Below are 17366 nucleotides of genomic sequence, written 5' to 3' on the forward strand. Positions count from 1 at the left end.
GGAGGGAAAATAGGAAAAGATTAGGTGAGCAAAGCATGATAAAGAAGTAGAGAAAACAGACAATTAGTGTGTCAAGCACCACTTGGAATTGAGGTCACACTAAATCCAGGAGATCTCTTTCTAGAGAAGAGTCAAAAAAGGCTCTTTCCTCAAGGACAGGAGGACACACAGAGGGAAACGCAGTCAGGAAGGCTAGATGAGCCAGGGAGAGGAGCCAGACGACAGGCCCCCTAGATTATGTTCTCCAGGAAATAAGGATTAGCGATTTTGATCTATAAAAACATGGACCACTCTTTGATAGGGTCACCAGGCCGGTAGATTAGAAGCATGAAGAAAACATAAAGAAAAAAAAATAAGCCAGAACCACAATTCTAGAGGTAACGCTATTGCGTTTCATACATTATTTTTTTAATTTCATGTATTGCTGTATATAAATGCTTTTCTTTTTTATAAAAATTAAATCCTACTGCACATACTCTTTTGTAACTTCTCTTTTCACTTAACATGATGCAAACATCTTTTAGTATTAACATATATGTTTCTACAATGTTTTTATTGACCTCACATAATCCTAATGTACACATATGTCATCATTTATTTAACTCATTCCCTAGTAGGGCTACTTAGGCAATATCCAGTTTCTTTTTTTTTTTTTTTAAGTTTTATTTATTTACATCACCTCTACACCCTACATGGGCCCGAACTCACAGCCCTGAGATCGAGAGTCACCTTCTCCTCTGACTGAGCCAACCAGGCACCCCGGCAACAACCAATTTTTTATAATTTTCTATGGCTAAACCTTTATGTACATGACCTTTCACTTGGAACTTGGAAAAAAATCCTGGAAACATAATTTCTTCAAAAAAGTGTATGCATACTATAAAAACCAAAACTGCCCTTTAGAAAGATCGCACCACTTTCTCTCAATCTCGTTGATGGTAAACACTACTTTAATTTTCTTCTTTTGCTAGTAGTATTCCTTTACAGCTATTACTGGTAAGAATAATACATTTTTCTGTATTGAGAATATATTATAAAGGTCCCTGTTCAAATATTTGGAAGCTAGATGAGAGATTAAGGAAGAAGACGATATTTTGTAGGTTTTATTGGGTTTTCTTCTGATCAGCAGATTCTAAGAGTTCTTTATATATTCTTGACATAAAAGTACTTTGTCAGATATGTGTCTTACAAATGTTTTTTCCAGTCTGTGGCTTATCCTCTTATTTTCTTAATGGATTTTTTAAATTTATTTATTATTTTTTAATGGATTTTTTTAAATAGCAGAAGCTTGGGGCGCCTGGGTGGCGCAGTCGGTTAAGCGTCCGACTTCAGCCAGGTCACGATGTCGCGGTCCGCGAGTTCGAGCCCCGCGTCAGGCTCTGGGCTGACGGCTCGGAGCCTGGAGCCTGTTTCCGATTCTGTGTCTCCCTCTCTCTCTGCTCCTCCCCCGTTCATGCTCTGTCTCTCTCTGTCCCAAAAATAAATAAACGTTGAAAAAAAAAAATAAATAGCAGAAGCTTTTCATTTAATCACATTTAATATCTCAGTTTTTTCTATGGTTCGTGTTTTTTGTGTCCGAACACAGAAATACTCACCCAGCCAGTAAAGATTATCTCCTATGATTTCTCCTAGAGTGTTTATAGTTCTAGTTTTTACATTCAGGTACCTGATCCATTTTGAGAAACGTTTAGTATGAGGTGAGGTAAGGGCTGGGGTTCTGGTTTTCTGCATAGTTCTCCATTTGATCTAGCATCATTTGTTGAAAACAGAATCCTTTGACTCATTGAATTACCTTGTCCTATTTGTTGGAAAGCAATTGGTCATATATGTTTGGGTATATTGGCTGATCTCCGTATTGTGTTCCATGGATCTATATGTCTACCATTGTGCTACTATGGCACTGGCTTACTTACTGTTACTTCATAGGAAAACTTGATATCACGGTTAATTTTTTAACGTCCTGAATGAATAGCTTTCAAAAATTTTAATTTTTAATTTTACTTATTTTACAATGAAAACATTCAGGAGTACAAATTTGCCTCTGAATAACTTTGCTATATGGAATGAACTTGTGCTACCATGCATGAATGTGTATTTTAAGGGGCGCCTGGGTGGCTCAGTTGGTTAAGTGTCTAACTCTTAATTTCAGCTCAGATCATGATCTCACTGTGGGTGAGATCAAGCCCCGCACCGGGCTCTGTGTTCCTGGTGCGAAGCCTGCTCGGGATTCTCTCTCGCTCCCTCTCTCTCTCTCTCTCTCTCTCTCTCCCTCTTTCTCTCGCTGCCCCTCGTCTTCTCATGCTGTCTGTCTCTCTCTCAAATTAACTAAATAAACATTAAAAAATAATAAAATGTATTTTAAAGCTAAAATAATTAAAACTTGTGTATTTTAAAGCTGAAATAATTAAAACTTGTGTTAATGGCACATGCACACAAAAAAGATATTCAAATATAAAAAAGAATTTAGAAAGTGACTGCTTAAATAAAAGTAGTAAAATAACAACACCTTTAGTATAAAAGCCCCAGCCCCACCTCTCAGGCATTCCTAAGAGACACCCCCTCCCCACCACCAGTGGTATTGAATATGTTCCCATGAATCTGTTCAGCTGCTGGTCAGTGCTGGGCTTTGTTGCTCTAAAAGACACTGCTGGGGCGCCTGGGTGGCTCAGTCGGTTGGGCGTCCGGCTTCGGCTCAGGTCATGATCTCACCGTCCGTGAGTTCGAGCCCCACGTCGGACTCTGTGCTGACAGCTCAGAGCCTGGGACCTGCTTCAGATTCTGTGTCTCCCTCTCTCTCTGCCCCTCCCCTGCTCGTGTTCTGCCTCTCTCTCTCAAAAATAAATAAAAACATTTAAAAAATAAAATAAAAATAAAAGACACTGCTGATTGCCTCCATCACCTTGCACTGCCCCCCCAATGGCCCCCACCAGGCCACACTGCTTAAGCTGCCCTTACTGCTTTGAGCCACACCACCAGTGACACCGGTAGTTCCTGAGGGTTCTCCTCTCTTCTTTCCCGTCTTCCCTTTACCCGAGGACTCTTCCCTGAGGATTAACCCTGGCATCTAATGTGTTCAATCCAAACTATGCCAAGATAGTTCAAAATAGCTTCCAGGGTAAGAAGAATTCTCCTTCCTCAGATGGTGTACTGGGTAGGTGGCTGAGTGAGGTCCTAATCAGGTCTCTTGGTCTCCTGAAGCCCTATACAGCTTTGTGAAAATGGCTTCCTCATTAGCCAGATTAAGACTTTCACAAGTTTGCTGTTCTTTTAAAAATACACAGTGTTATAAAAGTAATACATACTCAATGTAGAACATCTGGAACATACAGAAAAGCAGAGAAAGATAAAAATCATCTGTAATTCACCACTTATGTGAACTCTGTTAATATCTTTCTATGTATATTTTTAACCTAATTAAGAGTCTAACTATTTCTACAGTTGTATATCCTGCTATGATAAGTTAATATTATTTGAGGATTATTGCCATGTTTAATTCTTTTGGAAGCCCTATTTTAATGTCTGTGTATTTGTCCACAGATATATCATAATGTAACCACCAACTATTGTTGGTTATCTAGACTATTCCCATTTTGCTCTTATAAATAATATGTGCTATGCATCCTTAAACACATCTGCATTATTTATTATTTCTTTATAATAAATTCCTAGAAGTAGAATTATTGGCTGAAAGAGTATAAATCTTTTAAGGCTCTTAATACATAGAGGACAAATTTCTTTCTAGAAAATTTTTATCAGTTCACACTCCCACCAGCTGTGAATAACAGTATTATATCACACTCTTGCAAGCACTATTTTTTCAATGTTTGTTAATTTGATAGGCTAAAAATAGACATCTTTTTGCTTTAATTTGCATATTTTGATTACTAGCCATGTTAAAAATTTTTATATGGGTTTATTAACCTTTCATAATTTTGTTTCTGAGCTCTTTACATTTTAAGACCATTATCTTTCTGCCATATTTGCTGGAGATATTTGAAGTATTATTCAATGTTCTAAGTTGTTGATGGTCGTTTCAAAATAGTACAAATTCTTTTTAGCCAGGATGCAAATTTTACATTACTGCTTAAAGTGTTTAGATGGGTAGTGGTTGGTTAAAAATGTCTCAAGAAATTTTGCTTTTATAAATCTCTTTCTACAATACTAATAGGTTTTGCTTTGTGCCTTTTGATGCTATAGTGTTGGAGCATTAAGCATCCATAGGGTTCTGAAAGGAAACAGATGGCCCAGTATAAGTGGGTAATTTGAGGAGGGTTTAATAAAGAGACCAAGTGAAAAGGTGTGGTTCTGGTGCAGTGAAACCACAGTGGTAGTACAGTACCCTAGGGCTAGAATAGCAGGGAACCAGCGGCTTCCTTAGGATGGAAGGAGCAAGGGTGACAGCAGGTATGGGAACCTGAAAACAGGGAGGGTCATGTGGAAAGGGCTCCTCTGAGAACTATGACCTCAGGGGAGGAATGGAGCCAATCTGTGACACTCTTGCAGGAAGGCTGCTAGGGAACTAAGCACCACCCCCCCCCCCCACCATTCCATCTCCCCTCCATCTTATGCTGGTGTTCTCCATTGGCCAAACCCAAGTGGAAGCAGAAACCAAGGGAGCAATGTGGCCCCTGCAGTTCCTTCCTGGGGCCCACAGCACCGAGGACATGAAGGAAGAGTGGATCTGGAAGGGAGTATGGAAGGTGTCCAGCACAAAGACTTCTCACTGTTAAACAATCCTTATGACTTATAACTCTTGTCAATAAAAACTGACCTTTTGTGATACTTTTTGTCTTAATTCTGCTTTTTCTGATGTCTTGTTTACATGTTTTTCTAATATAATTTAACTTATGCGTTTTATAGTGGTGTAAGATTAATTTGATTTGATTTATTATCTATATAGTCTGCCCCTAGATTTGAAATTTGCAACTGAGCTAAGAGAAAGGGAAAAGTATACAGACCCTGGGCAGAGGCCGCAGGTTGTCCTCTAATATCCATTTCCCTCTCCTCAATAGTACTAAAATTCTCAGTTATCATCTGGGCACATGGCTGCTCACAATAAAGACTACATTTCCCAGGCTTAGTCCCATGGTCACCCTAGGTATAAGAGCTGGCCAGTAGGAGCTGAAGAAAATTGACGCAGGCAATCCTGGTCATTTCCCTGAAGGATGGCGTGTGAGCCTTTTCCTCCTTCCTCCGCCCTGCTGCTTGGAGCATAGATGTGGTGGAGAGGCACCAGGACCATAGGGATATTGGAGCATAGGATCCTCGAACCACCTGGATTGCTTATCTCTCCAGAAACTGGATGAGAAAGACACAAACTTCTCATCTAAGTTGCTGTTGTTTTGTGTATTACACTAAGCCAAGCCTGATTCCTAACTTCTAAAGATACTGAGGAGCAGAATTTCAACCACCCATTTAAATGGGGAAAGAGAATGGAGATTGACATTTTCTAAGCACCCACTGTGTGCTTTCACCTATGTTACCAGACTTAATCCTCTCAATAATCCTGCCATTATCACCATTTTCACTCCTGAGGAGACTGAAATTCAGTTTGCTTAAGAAACTTGCCCACAGTCACACAGCTAATACCCTGACTAGGTACGGGTTCCAACCAAGGCGTGTCTATCTGACTCCAAAGCCCTGGCTCCTTTCATGTCAATCTCCTGCAGACGGGTGAACAAAAAAGGGATTCCCAACTGGGCCAAGAGCAAGCTCATGTATAGGCTTTAATTGCCTCATATCCTCTTGTGTGCTTTATAGATAAACCATAACACCTTGTCATCATAGCAACTGTTGTTTACAACTGGAATTCATTCTTCAGTTCTGAAGAATGGCCAGGAGCCCTCAGCTCCGGGGGTTTATGAGTAACAGGAAATGCAAGAACGCCAGCCTTCTGCTGTCAAAGAGAGAGGCCCTGGAAGACTGAGGTACATACTGCACAAAGTCCAGCATTCGTGACTCACACGCCATTGCCAACATCATCCTAAGAACTCTCTTGGTTCAGAAAAAATAACTTTCCCCAGTGAGAGTCCCATTTATCTTATTTACATACCAATGGTGGGCAACAGGAGAAAAGGATGACGGAAGCTTTGGATCATTTTTATACTTCTCAAGGATAGTAAGAAAATGAATAGGAAATGTGTCCACTCCTCAGGCATTACTGAGTTGATATCGTAACTTAACGAAGACTCCACATTTGTACTTTCCTGGGCTCTCTTTCAGAGAGCTGCTTTGGACCAGAACTTTGTGGGGTGTACTGTGAAGTTAGCTCATCCCTAAAATTAGCCAAGTTATTACTGCTGTAATATAGCATCAGCTCCCCTTATCCATACCAAGACGTGTATCCTAATCTTCGAGGCCTTGGGGTAACAAAACTTGCGTGGGTTCTATGTACAAATGAAGGGAATGGCCCCTTCTCCATATCTGTATCATTTAACCCCAAACACTCTGGATGCTGGTGCTCTCTCCAAGTTTCTCTTTAAACTAACTTGTGGGGAACGTCTGGGTGGCTCAGTCGGTTAAGCATCTGACTTCGGCTCAGTTCATGATCTCATGGTTCGTGGGTTCGAGCACCACATCGGGCTCTGTGCTGACAGCTCAGAGCCTGGAGCCTGTTTAGGATTCCGTGTCTCCCTCTCTCTCTGCCCCTCCTCCACTCACACTCTGTCTCTATCTCTCTCAAAAATAAAATTTAAAAACATAAAAAAAAAAAACCTAACTTGCGGATTTCTCTCTTCTTAGCTATAGATTGAGGTTCATTTTTTGCACATGAATGTCCAGTTGTTACGAGACCATTTTTGAAAAAGACTATCCTTTCTTTATTGAAGTGCTTTTGCACCTTTGTAAAAAATCAACTTTTCAACCTCATACCATATAAAAAAATAATGCAATGGACAAATATAAATATAAATATGCAAGAACTAAAACTATAGAATTCTTAGAAGAAGATGGGTATGAACATCCATGATCTGTGCTTTGTAGATACGACAACAAAAACATGAACAATGGAACAAAAAAAATAGATAAACTGGACTGCAACAAAATTTAAAACTTTTGTACATCGAAGTCCACTATCAAAAAAGTGAAAAGACAATCCACAGAATGGGAGAAAATATTTGCAAATCATCTATCTGGTAAGAGTCTGGTATCCAGAATATATATAAATACATAAAAACGCTTACAACTTAACAACAAAAAGACAGCAACTTAATTAAAAAGCAAAAGACATGAATACACATTTCTCCAAAGAAGATACACAAATTACCAATAAGCACAAGAAAAGATGCTCAACATCACCAATCATTAGGGAAAGGCAAATCAAACCACAATGGAATACCATTTCATACTCACTAGGATGGCCATAATAAAACAAAACAAGGAAAATGGCAAGTGTTGGTGAGGATGTGAAGAAACTGAAATCCTCATACGTTGCTGGTGGGAAAGTGAAATGGCGCAACAGTTGGGCAGTTCCTTGATAAGTTAAACATAGAATTATCCTATGACCCAGTGATTCCATTTCTAGGTGAATACCCAAAAGAATTGAAAACAGGTGTTCAGACAGAACTTCTACCCAAAGAGTCATAGCCACACTACTCACAATAGCTGAAAGGTAGAAACAACCCAAATATCCATCAGCTGATGAAAAGATAAACAAAATGGGGTATATCCATACAATGCTATATTATTTAGGCATAAAAGGAATGAAGTATTGATACATGCTATAACATGGATAAACCTAGAAAACATTACGCTAAGTAAATAAAACCAGATACAAAAAGCCATTTATTTATTGCATGATTCCTTTTATATAAAATATCTAGAATAGAGAAACATTTTGAGACAGAAACCAGATTAGTGCTTGCCAGGGGCTGCAGATAGAGAGGAATGGGGTGTGATTGCTTAAAGGCGGCACTGTTTCCTTTTGGGGTGAGCTTTATTTTCTTTTGTTTGTTTGTATTTAGATTCCACATATAAGTGAAATAATATGGTATTTGTCTTTCTCTCCCTGACTCATTTCACTTAACATAATACCTTCAAGACAAGATTTCTTTTCTTTTTTTCTTTTTTTTGCTGAGTAATATTCTGTTGTGCGTGTATATATATGTGTGTGTGTGTATATGTGTATATATATGTGTGTGTGTGTATATATGTATATATATACCCCCCCCCACACACACCCTATCTTCCATTCATCCATCGATGGATATTTGAGTTGCTTCCATATCTCGCCTATCGTGAATAATACTGCAGTGAACATAGAGGTGCATATATCTTTTTGAATTAGTGTTTTTATTTTCTTCAGATAAATGTCCATAAGTGGAATAGCTGGATCATAGGGTAGTTTTATTTTTAATTTTTTAAGGAACCTCCATACCGTCTCCCACAGTGGCTGCACCAATTTACGTTCCCACCAACAGTGCACGAAGGTTCCCTCTCCCCACATCCTCTCTAACACTTGTTTCTTGTCTTTTTGATAACAATCATTCTAACAGTTGTGAAGTAATATCTCATTGTGGTTTTGATTTGCATATCCCTGATCATTAGTGATGTTGAGCATCTTTTCATGTCCTTGCTGGTCACCTGTATGTCTTCTTCGGGAAAATGTCTGTTTAGATCCCCTCCCCTTTTTTTAAAAATCAGATTTTTTTTTTTTTTTTTTTTTTTTTGCTATTAAGTTTCAGTAGCCCTGCCTCTCTTACTGGTCTTGATGTGGCCCTTTTATCCTTTGTTTTGGAGGAGATGTTCCACTAGCTTTTCATAGGGAACTGACCCACATGTAGCTGGAGATTGGGTCTGTCTGTGGAAAGAGGTGAGTTCAGGATCTTCTTATATCACCATCCTATACTACTACATATATTTTGAATGTTGGATCTGTAATTTGAAACCTTCCCACAAAGAAAGTTCTAGCCCAGACGTTTTTACCAAACACGTAAGGAAGAAATAATGCCTGCGTTATACGACTGTTCCAAAGAATGAAAAAAGAGTAAGCATTCCCAATTTACTTTATGAAGATAGATGCAAAAAAAAAAAATAAATAAACGAATTGTGAGCAAGGTAAATCCAGTGATGTGTTTAAAAAACCAAGTTGGGTTTATTCCAAGAATGCATGGTGAAAAGTTAGTTTAATATTCAAAAACCCAAGCAATATAATTCACTGTATTAATTATTATTGAGAAGAAAAATCAAATAATTATCTCCGTAGATGTAGAAAAAATTTATAAATTTTCTCTCAATAGATAGATAGATTAAATAAATAAATAAATAAATAAATAAATAAAAGCTTTTAGCAACTAGGAGTAAAAGGGAACTTGCTTAATTTGATAAATTCTATCCACAAAATCCTTACAGTGAACATTGTACTTAATGACGAAATATTGAAACCTTTCCCTCTGAGTTCAGGAATGAGACAAAGGTATCTACTATCCTTCTATGCAATATTTATCAAAGATTTTAGTCAATGTGTTAAGGCAAGAAAATAAAAATTACTAAAAAGGTACAAAAACTATAAATAAAGAAATAAAAATGTTATTATTCACAGATGACATAATTGTGCTCGGAGAAAATCCAGAACAACGTTCAGGTAAATTATTATAATTAATAATGGATTTAACAAAGTCACTGGGAATAAAATTAATATAGGCAAGTCAGTTGTACCTCTATATACTAGCAGCATACAATTAAAGAATAGAAATGATTATATGATACTACTTATGAGCTATCAAAAAATCAAATATCTAGGGCTTAATCTAATAAAATATGTATAAGAGCTCTACAAGAAAAATACAAGTATCATTGAGAGGATTTTGAAATATTTAAATAAATGGAAGTATATATCACATCAAGAATTAGAAAGCTCAGTATTCTTTTTTTTTTTTTTTAATTTTTTTTTCAACGTTTTTTTATTTATTTTTGGGACAGAGAGAGACAGAGCATGAACGGGGGAGGGGCAGAGAGAGAGGGAGACACAGAATCGGAAACAGGCTCCAGGCTCTGAGCCATCAGCCCAGAGCCTGATGCGGGGCTCGAACTCACGGACCGCGAGATCGTGACCTGGCTGAAGTCGGACGCTTAACCGACTGCGCCACCCAGGCGCCCCAGAAAGCTCAGTATTCTAAAGACATCTGCTGTCTCCAAACTATGTCGCACACAGAGAGACCCACACATACACAGTCATTGATCTAGACGAAGATGATGCCACAGTGCAATGGGGAAAGGCTAACCTTTTCAGTAAATAATGCTGGGTAAGTTGAAAATCCACATGGAAGTAAAAAGAGTCTTGACCTTTACCTAACATCACAGGCAAAAATTAAATCCTAGGTGGATTGTGGATCTAAATGTGAAAAGTAAAACTATAAGACTTTTAAAGCAGTGGTTGGCAAACTTTTGTGGAAAGGGGCAGGTAGTAAATATTTAATGCTTTGTGTGCTGTATGGCCTCTGTTGCAACTACTCAACTCTGCTGTGTAGCACAAAAGCAACCATAAACAGTTATTAATAAACAAGCATGGTTGTGTCTCAATAAAATTTTTATTTGCAAAAATAGGTGGTAGGCTTTAATTTGCCAATGCTATTTTGTGCATGCTCAAAGGAGGCAATATTGCCCCCGGGGAGTGAAAATTCATTTTTGGGGGAGGGGTGAAAACATCTTATTATTTTTATATGTAAAACAGAGATATACACACATGACATAAACAGTGTATACAGTTTTATAGTGGAGGTGGTAGTGATTAGGAAAAAATATTAAGGAAATATCCTTTGGGGGTATGATTTTTAGTTATCAATTGCTGCAAAACAATATTACTACAAACTGAGTGGTATAAAGTAACACATCGATCACATCACAGTTTTTGTGGTCCAGGAGTCTGGGCACAACTTAACTGGGTCCCTAAGAAGACTACGATCAAAGCATCAACTAGGGTTGGGTCATCTGAAAATTTGCCTGAGGAAGGATCCACTTCCAGGCTCACATGGTTATTGGTAACACTCCGTCTCTTGCAGGCTTTGGGGCTGAGGACTACAGTTTCTTCCTGGCTGTCATCCAGAATTACCCTCAGTTCCTTGCTACATGGCTGTCCTCTTTGAGAAGCTCACGATACGGAACCTTGTTTCTTCAAAACCAGCAAAGGAGAGTGTCCCCTAGCAAGACAGCTGTTATAATCTTAGGTAACATAATGGCAGAAGTGACAGCTTATCACCTCTGCTGTGTTCTATTAATGAGAAGCAAGTCGCAGGTCCCTTCTGCACTGAAGGGGAGGGGATTACACAAGGGCATAAATACCAGGAGCAGGGGATGATGGGACCCATCTGTCCATCACAGGTGATAATGCAAAAGGTTGAGAAGCCTTGTTCTAGTTGATAGCACAGGAGAATGTCTTCATAAGCTTAAGGTGGACAGACTTCCTAAGCAGTACACAAAAAGTACTAAGCATAATCAGACAAAACTTAAGTAGACTACACTAACACAAATAGCTTCTATTCATCAAAAAACACCATTAGGAGAAAGAAAAGACCAGCCACAAAGTAGGAGGAGACATTTATTTATTTTTTTTAATACTTATTTATTTTTGAGAGAGCGTGAGTGGGGCAGGGAGGGGCAGAAAGAGAGGGAGACAGAGGATCTGAGGCAGGCTCCGCACTGACAGCAGTTGAGAGCTGAATGCTGGGTTGAAACTCATGAGCCTGTGAGATCATGATCTGAGCCAAAGTCAGTCGCTCAACCGACTGGGCCACCCAGGAGCCCCAGGGAGAAGACATTTAAAATACACATATCTGGGGCGCCTGGGTGGCTCAATGGGTTAAGCTTCTGACTCTTGGTTTCCGCTCAGGTCATGATCTCATGGGGTTCATGAGTTCGAGCCCGGAGCTGGGCTCTGCACTGACAGCATGGAGCCTGCTTGGAATTCTCTCTGTGTCTCTCCGCCCCTCCCCTTGCTTGCTCTCTCTCTCTCTCAAAATAAATAAATGAACTTTAAAAGAATAAAATAAAATACACATATCTTACAAAGATGGAAAAACATGTACCTAGAACTCTCATAAATTGTGAGAGACTGATAAACCACTAGAGAAATGGGCAAAAGACTTGAATAGGTATGTCACAAGAGAGACTATCCAAATGCTAGTAAACAGATGAAAAGGTGCGCTCTATCAGTAAACATCTGGGAAATGCAAATTAAAAACACACCCAAGAGGCGAAAATGCTAAAGACAAAAATACCTGCAAGGATATAGAACAGCTAGAACTCTCAATCACTGCTGCGGGTAGTGCAAATTGGTAAAAATCATTTTTGGCACTGGTCTTTGACGGTAGTAGATCTTTGCCTGTATTTACTGAAAGTGAACACACGGGTACCCTGTGGTCCAGCAACTCCACTGCTGCATGTACACTCAGCAGGAGTGACATGTACCTACATCCTCTTAGTGGCACCGTTCATTACTAGTCAAAACTCGAAATAACCCAAATGCCCACGAACGACCGAATAAATAAATGGTGGTATATCCACCTAATGTAAATCTTCACTAGATAGTGAAGAGAGGAAAAGACACTGCTTCATGCAACAACATTGATGACTCTCACAAAATAATACTGGGCCAGAGAACAGAAGGTGTGATTCTCTCGTATAAATTTCAAAAGCAGGAAAAACTAATCTGTGGTGGTAGAATAGCGATTTCCCCCGGGTGCAGAGGGGCCAGTGACTGGTAGGGATTTCTGGGGAAGTGGTAATGTTCCATTTCCCCATCTGGATGTCGGTTATAGAAATTTGTTCATTGAGCTGTACACTTAACAGTTCGTGCACTTTGCTGTGTGCATGCCATGCTTCGATGAAAAATTTACTTTAAAATGAGATTCATTGAATTACTAAAACCCAAATACAAAAGCTAAATCACTAGTAGACAGAGAAATACAGATTAAAATAATAATGAGATGTCGCTTCATTCAACAACATCTATTCCTAGAGGACGTGCGGAGGAAAAGAAACTCCAACGTATTGTTGATGGCAATATGAAATGTTATAGCTGTTTTGAAAAGCAACCTGCAAACACCTATAAAATTAAACTCTCTCTATATACCCATACACCTATATATATATATATATATATATATATATATATTCATAGAACTAGGATATATGAGGACATATATTCAAGGACATTTATTGCTGCATTGTTTTCGTGGCAAAAAAAGCTGGAAGTAAAATTAACGCCTATAAATAGTGGAATGGCTGAGGAAAAATGGCCTGGCCATACCATGGAATATTATGCAGCTGTTTTACAAAAATGGGAAATATAACTTTTTGCCCGAGAGGATTTAGATGAGGTTTTATGAAGCAAGATGTAGAGAGGGTAAATAATATCTCCTCTTATATTTTGATAAAAAATGACAGAGAAACAAAACTCTTATGTGTATGAGTGTGTGTGCACACATATGAAATTATCACGTTAGCATAGAGAAAAATATAGAATGTTCCATACCGGTTCACTAACATGGGTTGGAATGCTGTTTTATAGAGGGATGGGAGATGAGAGGGGGGAAAGATTCTGAAAGAAAAAGGGGGAACCAAAGCAACACATCCATGCCTTTATGTGAAATTACCTGTGTATGTGCGTAAACTAAATAACTTTAAAAGACAAAGACCAAGAGGTGCCTGGGTGGCTCAGTTGGATAAGCGTCCAACTTCAGCCCAGGTCATGATCTCCCAGTTCATGAGTTCGTGGGTTCGAGCCCTGCGTTGGGCTCTGCTCCAGCTCAGAGCCTGGAGCCTGCTTCAGATTCTGTCTCCGTCTCTCTCTGCCCTTCCCTCACTCGTGCTCATTCTCTCTCTCTTTCAAAAATAAACATTAAAAAATGTTTTTAAAAAAGACCAAATAATTACGTTGTAGTCATTTTAGAACAGAGTAAATCAATTAGTTCTTTTGCATCTTCCATCTTTCAAGTCATTTCAGACATGCGAAAAATTTAACCCGTGGTTATGACCCCATTATTTGCTTCTAAAATATAATTGAGCTGTCTTTCTTCCTTTTGTAATTTTATTTAACATTTACAATATTTTTACTTAAAATCTTTGTCTTAAAAATGCTCAGCGGAATAGTTATGGCTCGCCCTACCTTTCCTTGCTTTATTTTTTTTTTATGTAACACACAGTGCCAACTGACAGCATACCATCTGTTCATTTTGCCTCCCGTCCTCCACACTGGAACGCGCATGCGCCGAGACAGGGCCTGGCTCTAGCGTCTGCCACTGTGTCACCAGTGCCTGGAGGGGTGTCTGGCAGACAGTAGGTGCCCAATTAATGCTTGATTGGATTTCTGAATGAATACCCTTTCTGTTTTGACTTCCCTCTACTTGAGTGTGCTTCACCTACCCATGAATTCATTTAGCGCATGTTAAAGCACACTTGCAGTGCTCAAAATAGGAGCAAACAATGGAAGACAACATGACCCATTCCTCCCAAACAACATGCGTTCCGGTGGGAGAAAAGGCCAGGAAGGCGGTGACTATACGTGCTATGAATGCTATGACAGAGGTAAGCATGATGTGCTAATGGAGTGTCGAGAGCTTCACTCCTAATTCAGCCCATTCGGGAGTGCAAGTGTAGGGAAGCTTCCAGAAAGCAGTAATCCCATGAGGGAAGGCACCAAAGCTCTAGGGCAGTAAGCAGGGCCATATGGCAGAAGCCAGAGTGCCCAGGGAAATCCCACAGGAAGCCTGGCTGAGAGCGGCGAGATGGGGCAGGCAACGGCTGGAAAGGATTCTGGTTGGTATGAAACTCAGTGTCAAGTCCTCTTGATATAGTCATGACTCTCAACTGAGGGACCCAAATAGAATCACAGTATAGATTTCGTCCTGTCGCCTCTACCAGAGTTGGGCTTGAGGGGAACGGGTCGAGGCAACTTGGTACTAAATTCTCAATGCCCTTTGCTGGCAGAATTTGGGGTTAACATTCTCCTTAGGATCCTCTCTGGGCCCTCTGCAAGTGGATGTCTGATACCGTGACTCTGCTTAGGGAAGGTGAGATTCGAGACTTTAAGATGCTGCTGTAGGACCCAGTTCTCCAGTTCTGCATGGTTTGCTGAGCAAGAAGCAGCCTGAGAGTTTCCAGGGAGCCCATTGGTTCACCAGATTGCCACATCAGGATATTTTCTCCTCTCCGAGTCGGTGATGAGCTAGGAATTCCTCTTCTCGAAGCAGCAATTCTATCTATGCACCTGATGTGAATTCCCCTGGCAATTAGTTGTAATGTTTTTGCTTGGTGTACTAATTCCCTTTCCCAGCACCCTTAGGGTTAGTAATGATAACATCAACAGTTACTATGAATTGGATTATTACCATGGCCCATTTAATTTTCACAAGGATCCTGTGAGGTAGTCACTATTATTATCCCCATTTCCAAGATGGAGAAACAGACCTGGAAGGGGGAGTAACTTGCACAAAGGCCATGCAGCCACAAGGTGACCACAGGTACACACCTTGACATCCCAGCCTTTACCAATTTAGGAAGCCGTGCTTCCCCTGATCCCTGATTCACACAAGTCTGAGCCCCTATCCCTTTCCAGGTGTGTCTGGATTTCCTGGGGAATATTGGTGTGTTCACCAAATGCCTCCTATGTTCTTCCCACCTCGGGACATCCTCTGGCTCTGAAACACTGCTTGCTCTTCTGAATGTTGCCTTTGTAGGCTCAGGATCAGTTTCCCCAGACATGTTCCTGCTCTCCTTGGAGCAACTCTTCCCCAAGTGTGGGAATAGCACCCTCCTGCCATTCCTCTGCTGATTGGAACTTAACACAAGCTGGCCAAAGGTAGGCTATGCAGACGGGATTACTGCACAAAAGGTTATACTGCACATTAGCGATGGCTTCCCTGAGTCCAAGGCCCAGGCCCCTTCACAGGGACTCCGTACTGCCCTCCTTTTCCCCTTGATTCTTGCCCATCTCACTGGGGTACAGGCTGGCCTCCCTGCCTTCCCCAATCTACCTGTTCCTAGGTCTACTCCAACAGAAGTGTCCTTAAGCATAACAGCCCAATCTAAAATCCAACTGAATCGTATCCTAAGGCCCACAGACAGGAGCCAGTTTTCTCTTACTTAATTCTAAGGCCCACCTTCCAAATTCTTATTTTCCAGTCCTATGCCTAACCTCTTACAAACATGAGTGACAATGAGAAATCAGCTTCCTTCAAGAAAACCCCAACCCTGCCCACAGGCATACAATCTTGCCCTTTCACCCTTAAAATACATCCAAACCCAAAGTTACAATCAAGACATTTCCCAACCTCTAGCTTACTTAGTCATGAAAAATACCATCTGTGAGCTATCAACAGTCCCAGCCATGCCAAAACAATTCCTTTTTCCTCTTTCCCTCCAGCAACAGTGTTGATCATACCTGCGTAGGCTTTCTGTCACCCTCAGGGTCTCCTCCAAAATCTGTGACCCAATGTTGAAGAGTCACAGAAACATCTCCCAGAACAAGCAATATTATATCATGAAAGACTGCCTAATCCAGTAATTGTGAAAGAGGTATTTCTTTAAAGGAAGTATGTTTCTGAGGAGGTACAAATCTGTCCACCCCTCCCTACCTCCATCACTATCATTCAAGGAAAACTGTTAACATTATTATGCAGAGAAACTTAGCTCTTTGGAAATCCACTGCATTGCTTTGCTTAATCAGAAGGGCTGTTGCCCAAGAATGAACCCAAGAATCCCCCTCTAGCAGCAAAGAAAATCACTTGAACCTTTGAAATCACAGTTCTGTTCCAGCTTTGACCCTCCTTATCTGGACTATATAACCCCAAGACGAAGTTTGGTTTGAGGCTCATACTCATAATGTCTTGGCTTTCTCTTCTCTCAACAGCCTCTACAGGGAGGAAGTTTCCAAAGCAGATGGTCTAAGAGTGATAGTAGCTAATAACCCTATGTGCTGTTTGGCCATGCACCACTGCACTGAGCACCCTTCCTCATTTTTAACAAGGAGAGTGAACTCAGAAAGGTTAAATGGTTTGCCCAAGGTCCCATAACTAAAAACTGGGGAGCCACCATTTGAACCCAATCAGTCTGGCTCCAGCTCTCTGAGCTGTGAACTTACAGGAGGGGATGAGAGCCCCACCCAAGGAGGAGAGCCACGGAAGACACTTCCCCTTCCACAGCAGAACATGGATACCATGACATTCTCTTAACACTGAGTGTGGTTCCCTTTGGTTCTCTTCTCGAAATTGTTATTTCCTCTAGTGCTAAGTCATTCTCCTGGGCTGGTACTTACTGCAGATGCTCCCTCCCACAGCTCACTGGCCCCTGCAGTTCACCGTGGTTCCTCATCAACAGGTCTCTCTGATGGGAGGCTGTAGGGGTCAGTTGGGGGAAGGAGGTAGGGAGGTGGG

General features: G+C 40.4%; 1 long non-coding RNA gene across 1 annotated transcript; it reads left to right on the forward strand.

Annotated features, from left to right (window-relative positions):
* Positions 1-651: 651 nt before the first annotated feature.
* Positions 652-17063, forward strand: LOC115509733. The gene is made up of 3 exons (XR_003967474.1): positions 652-724; positions 7906-7913; positions 17054-17063. It is a non-coding gene; the product is annotated as an uncharacterized LOC115509733 (long non-coding RNA).
* The last annotated feature ends 303 nt before the right edge of the window (positions 17064-17366 follow it).

Source organism: Lynx canadensis, chromosome A3 (assembly GCF_007474595.2).
Source record: "Lynx canadensis isolate LIC74 chromosome A3, mLynCan4.pri.v2, whole genome shotgun sequence".
Classification (NCBI taxonomy): Eukaryota; Metazoa; Chordata; class Mammalia; order Carnivora; family Felidae; genus Lynx; species Lynx canadensis.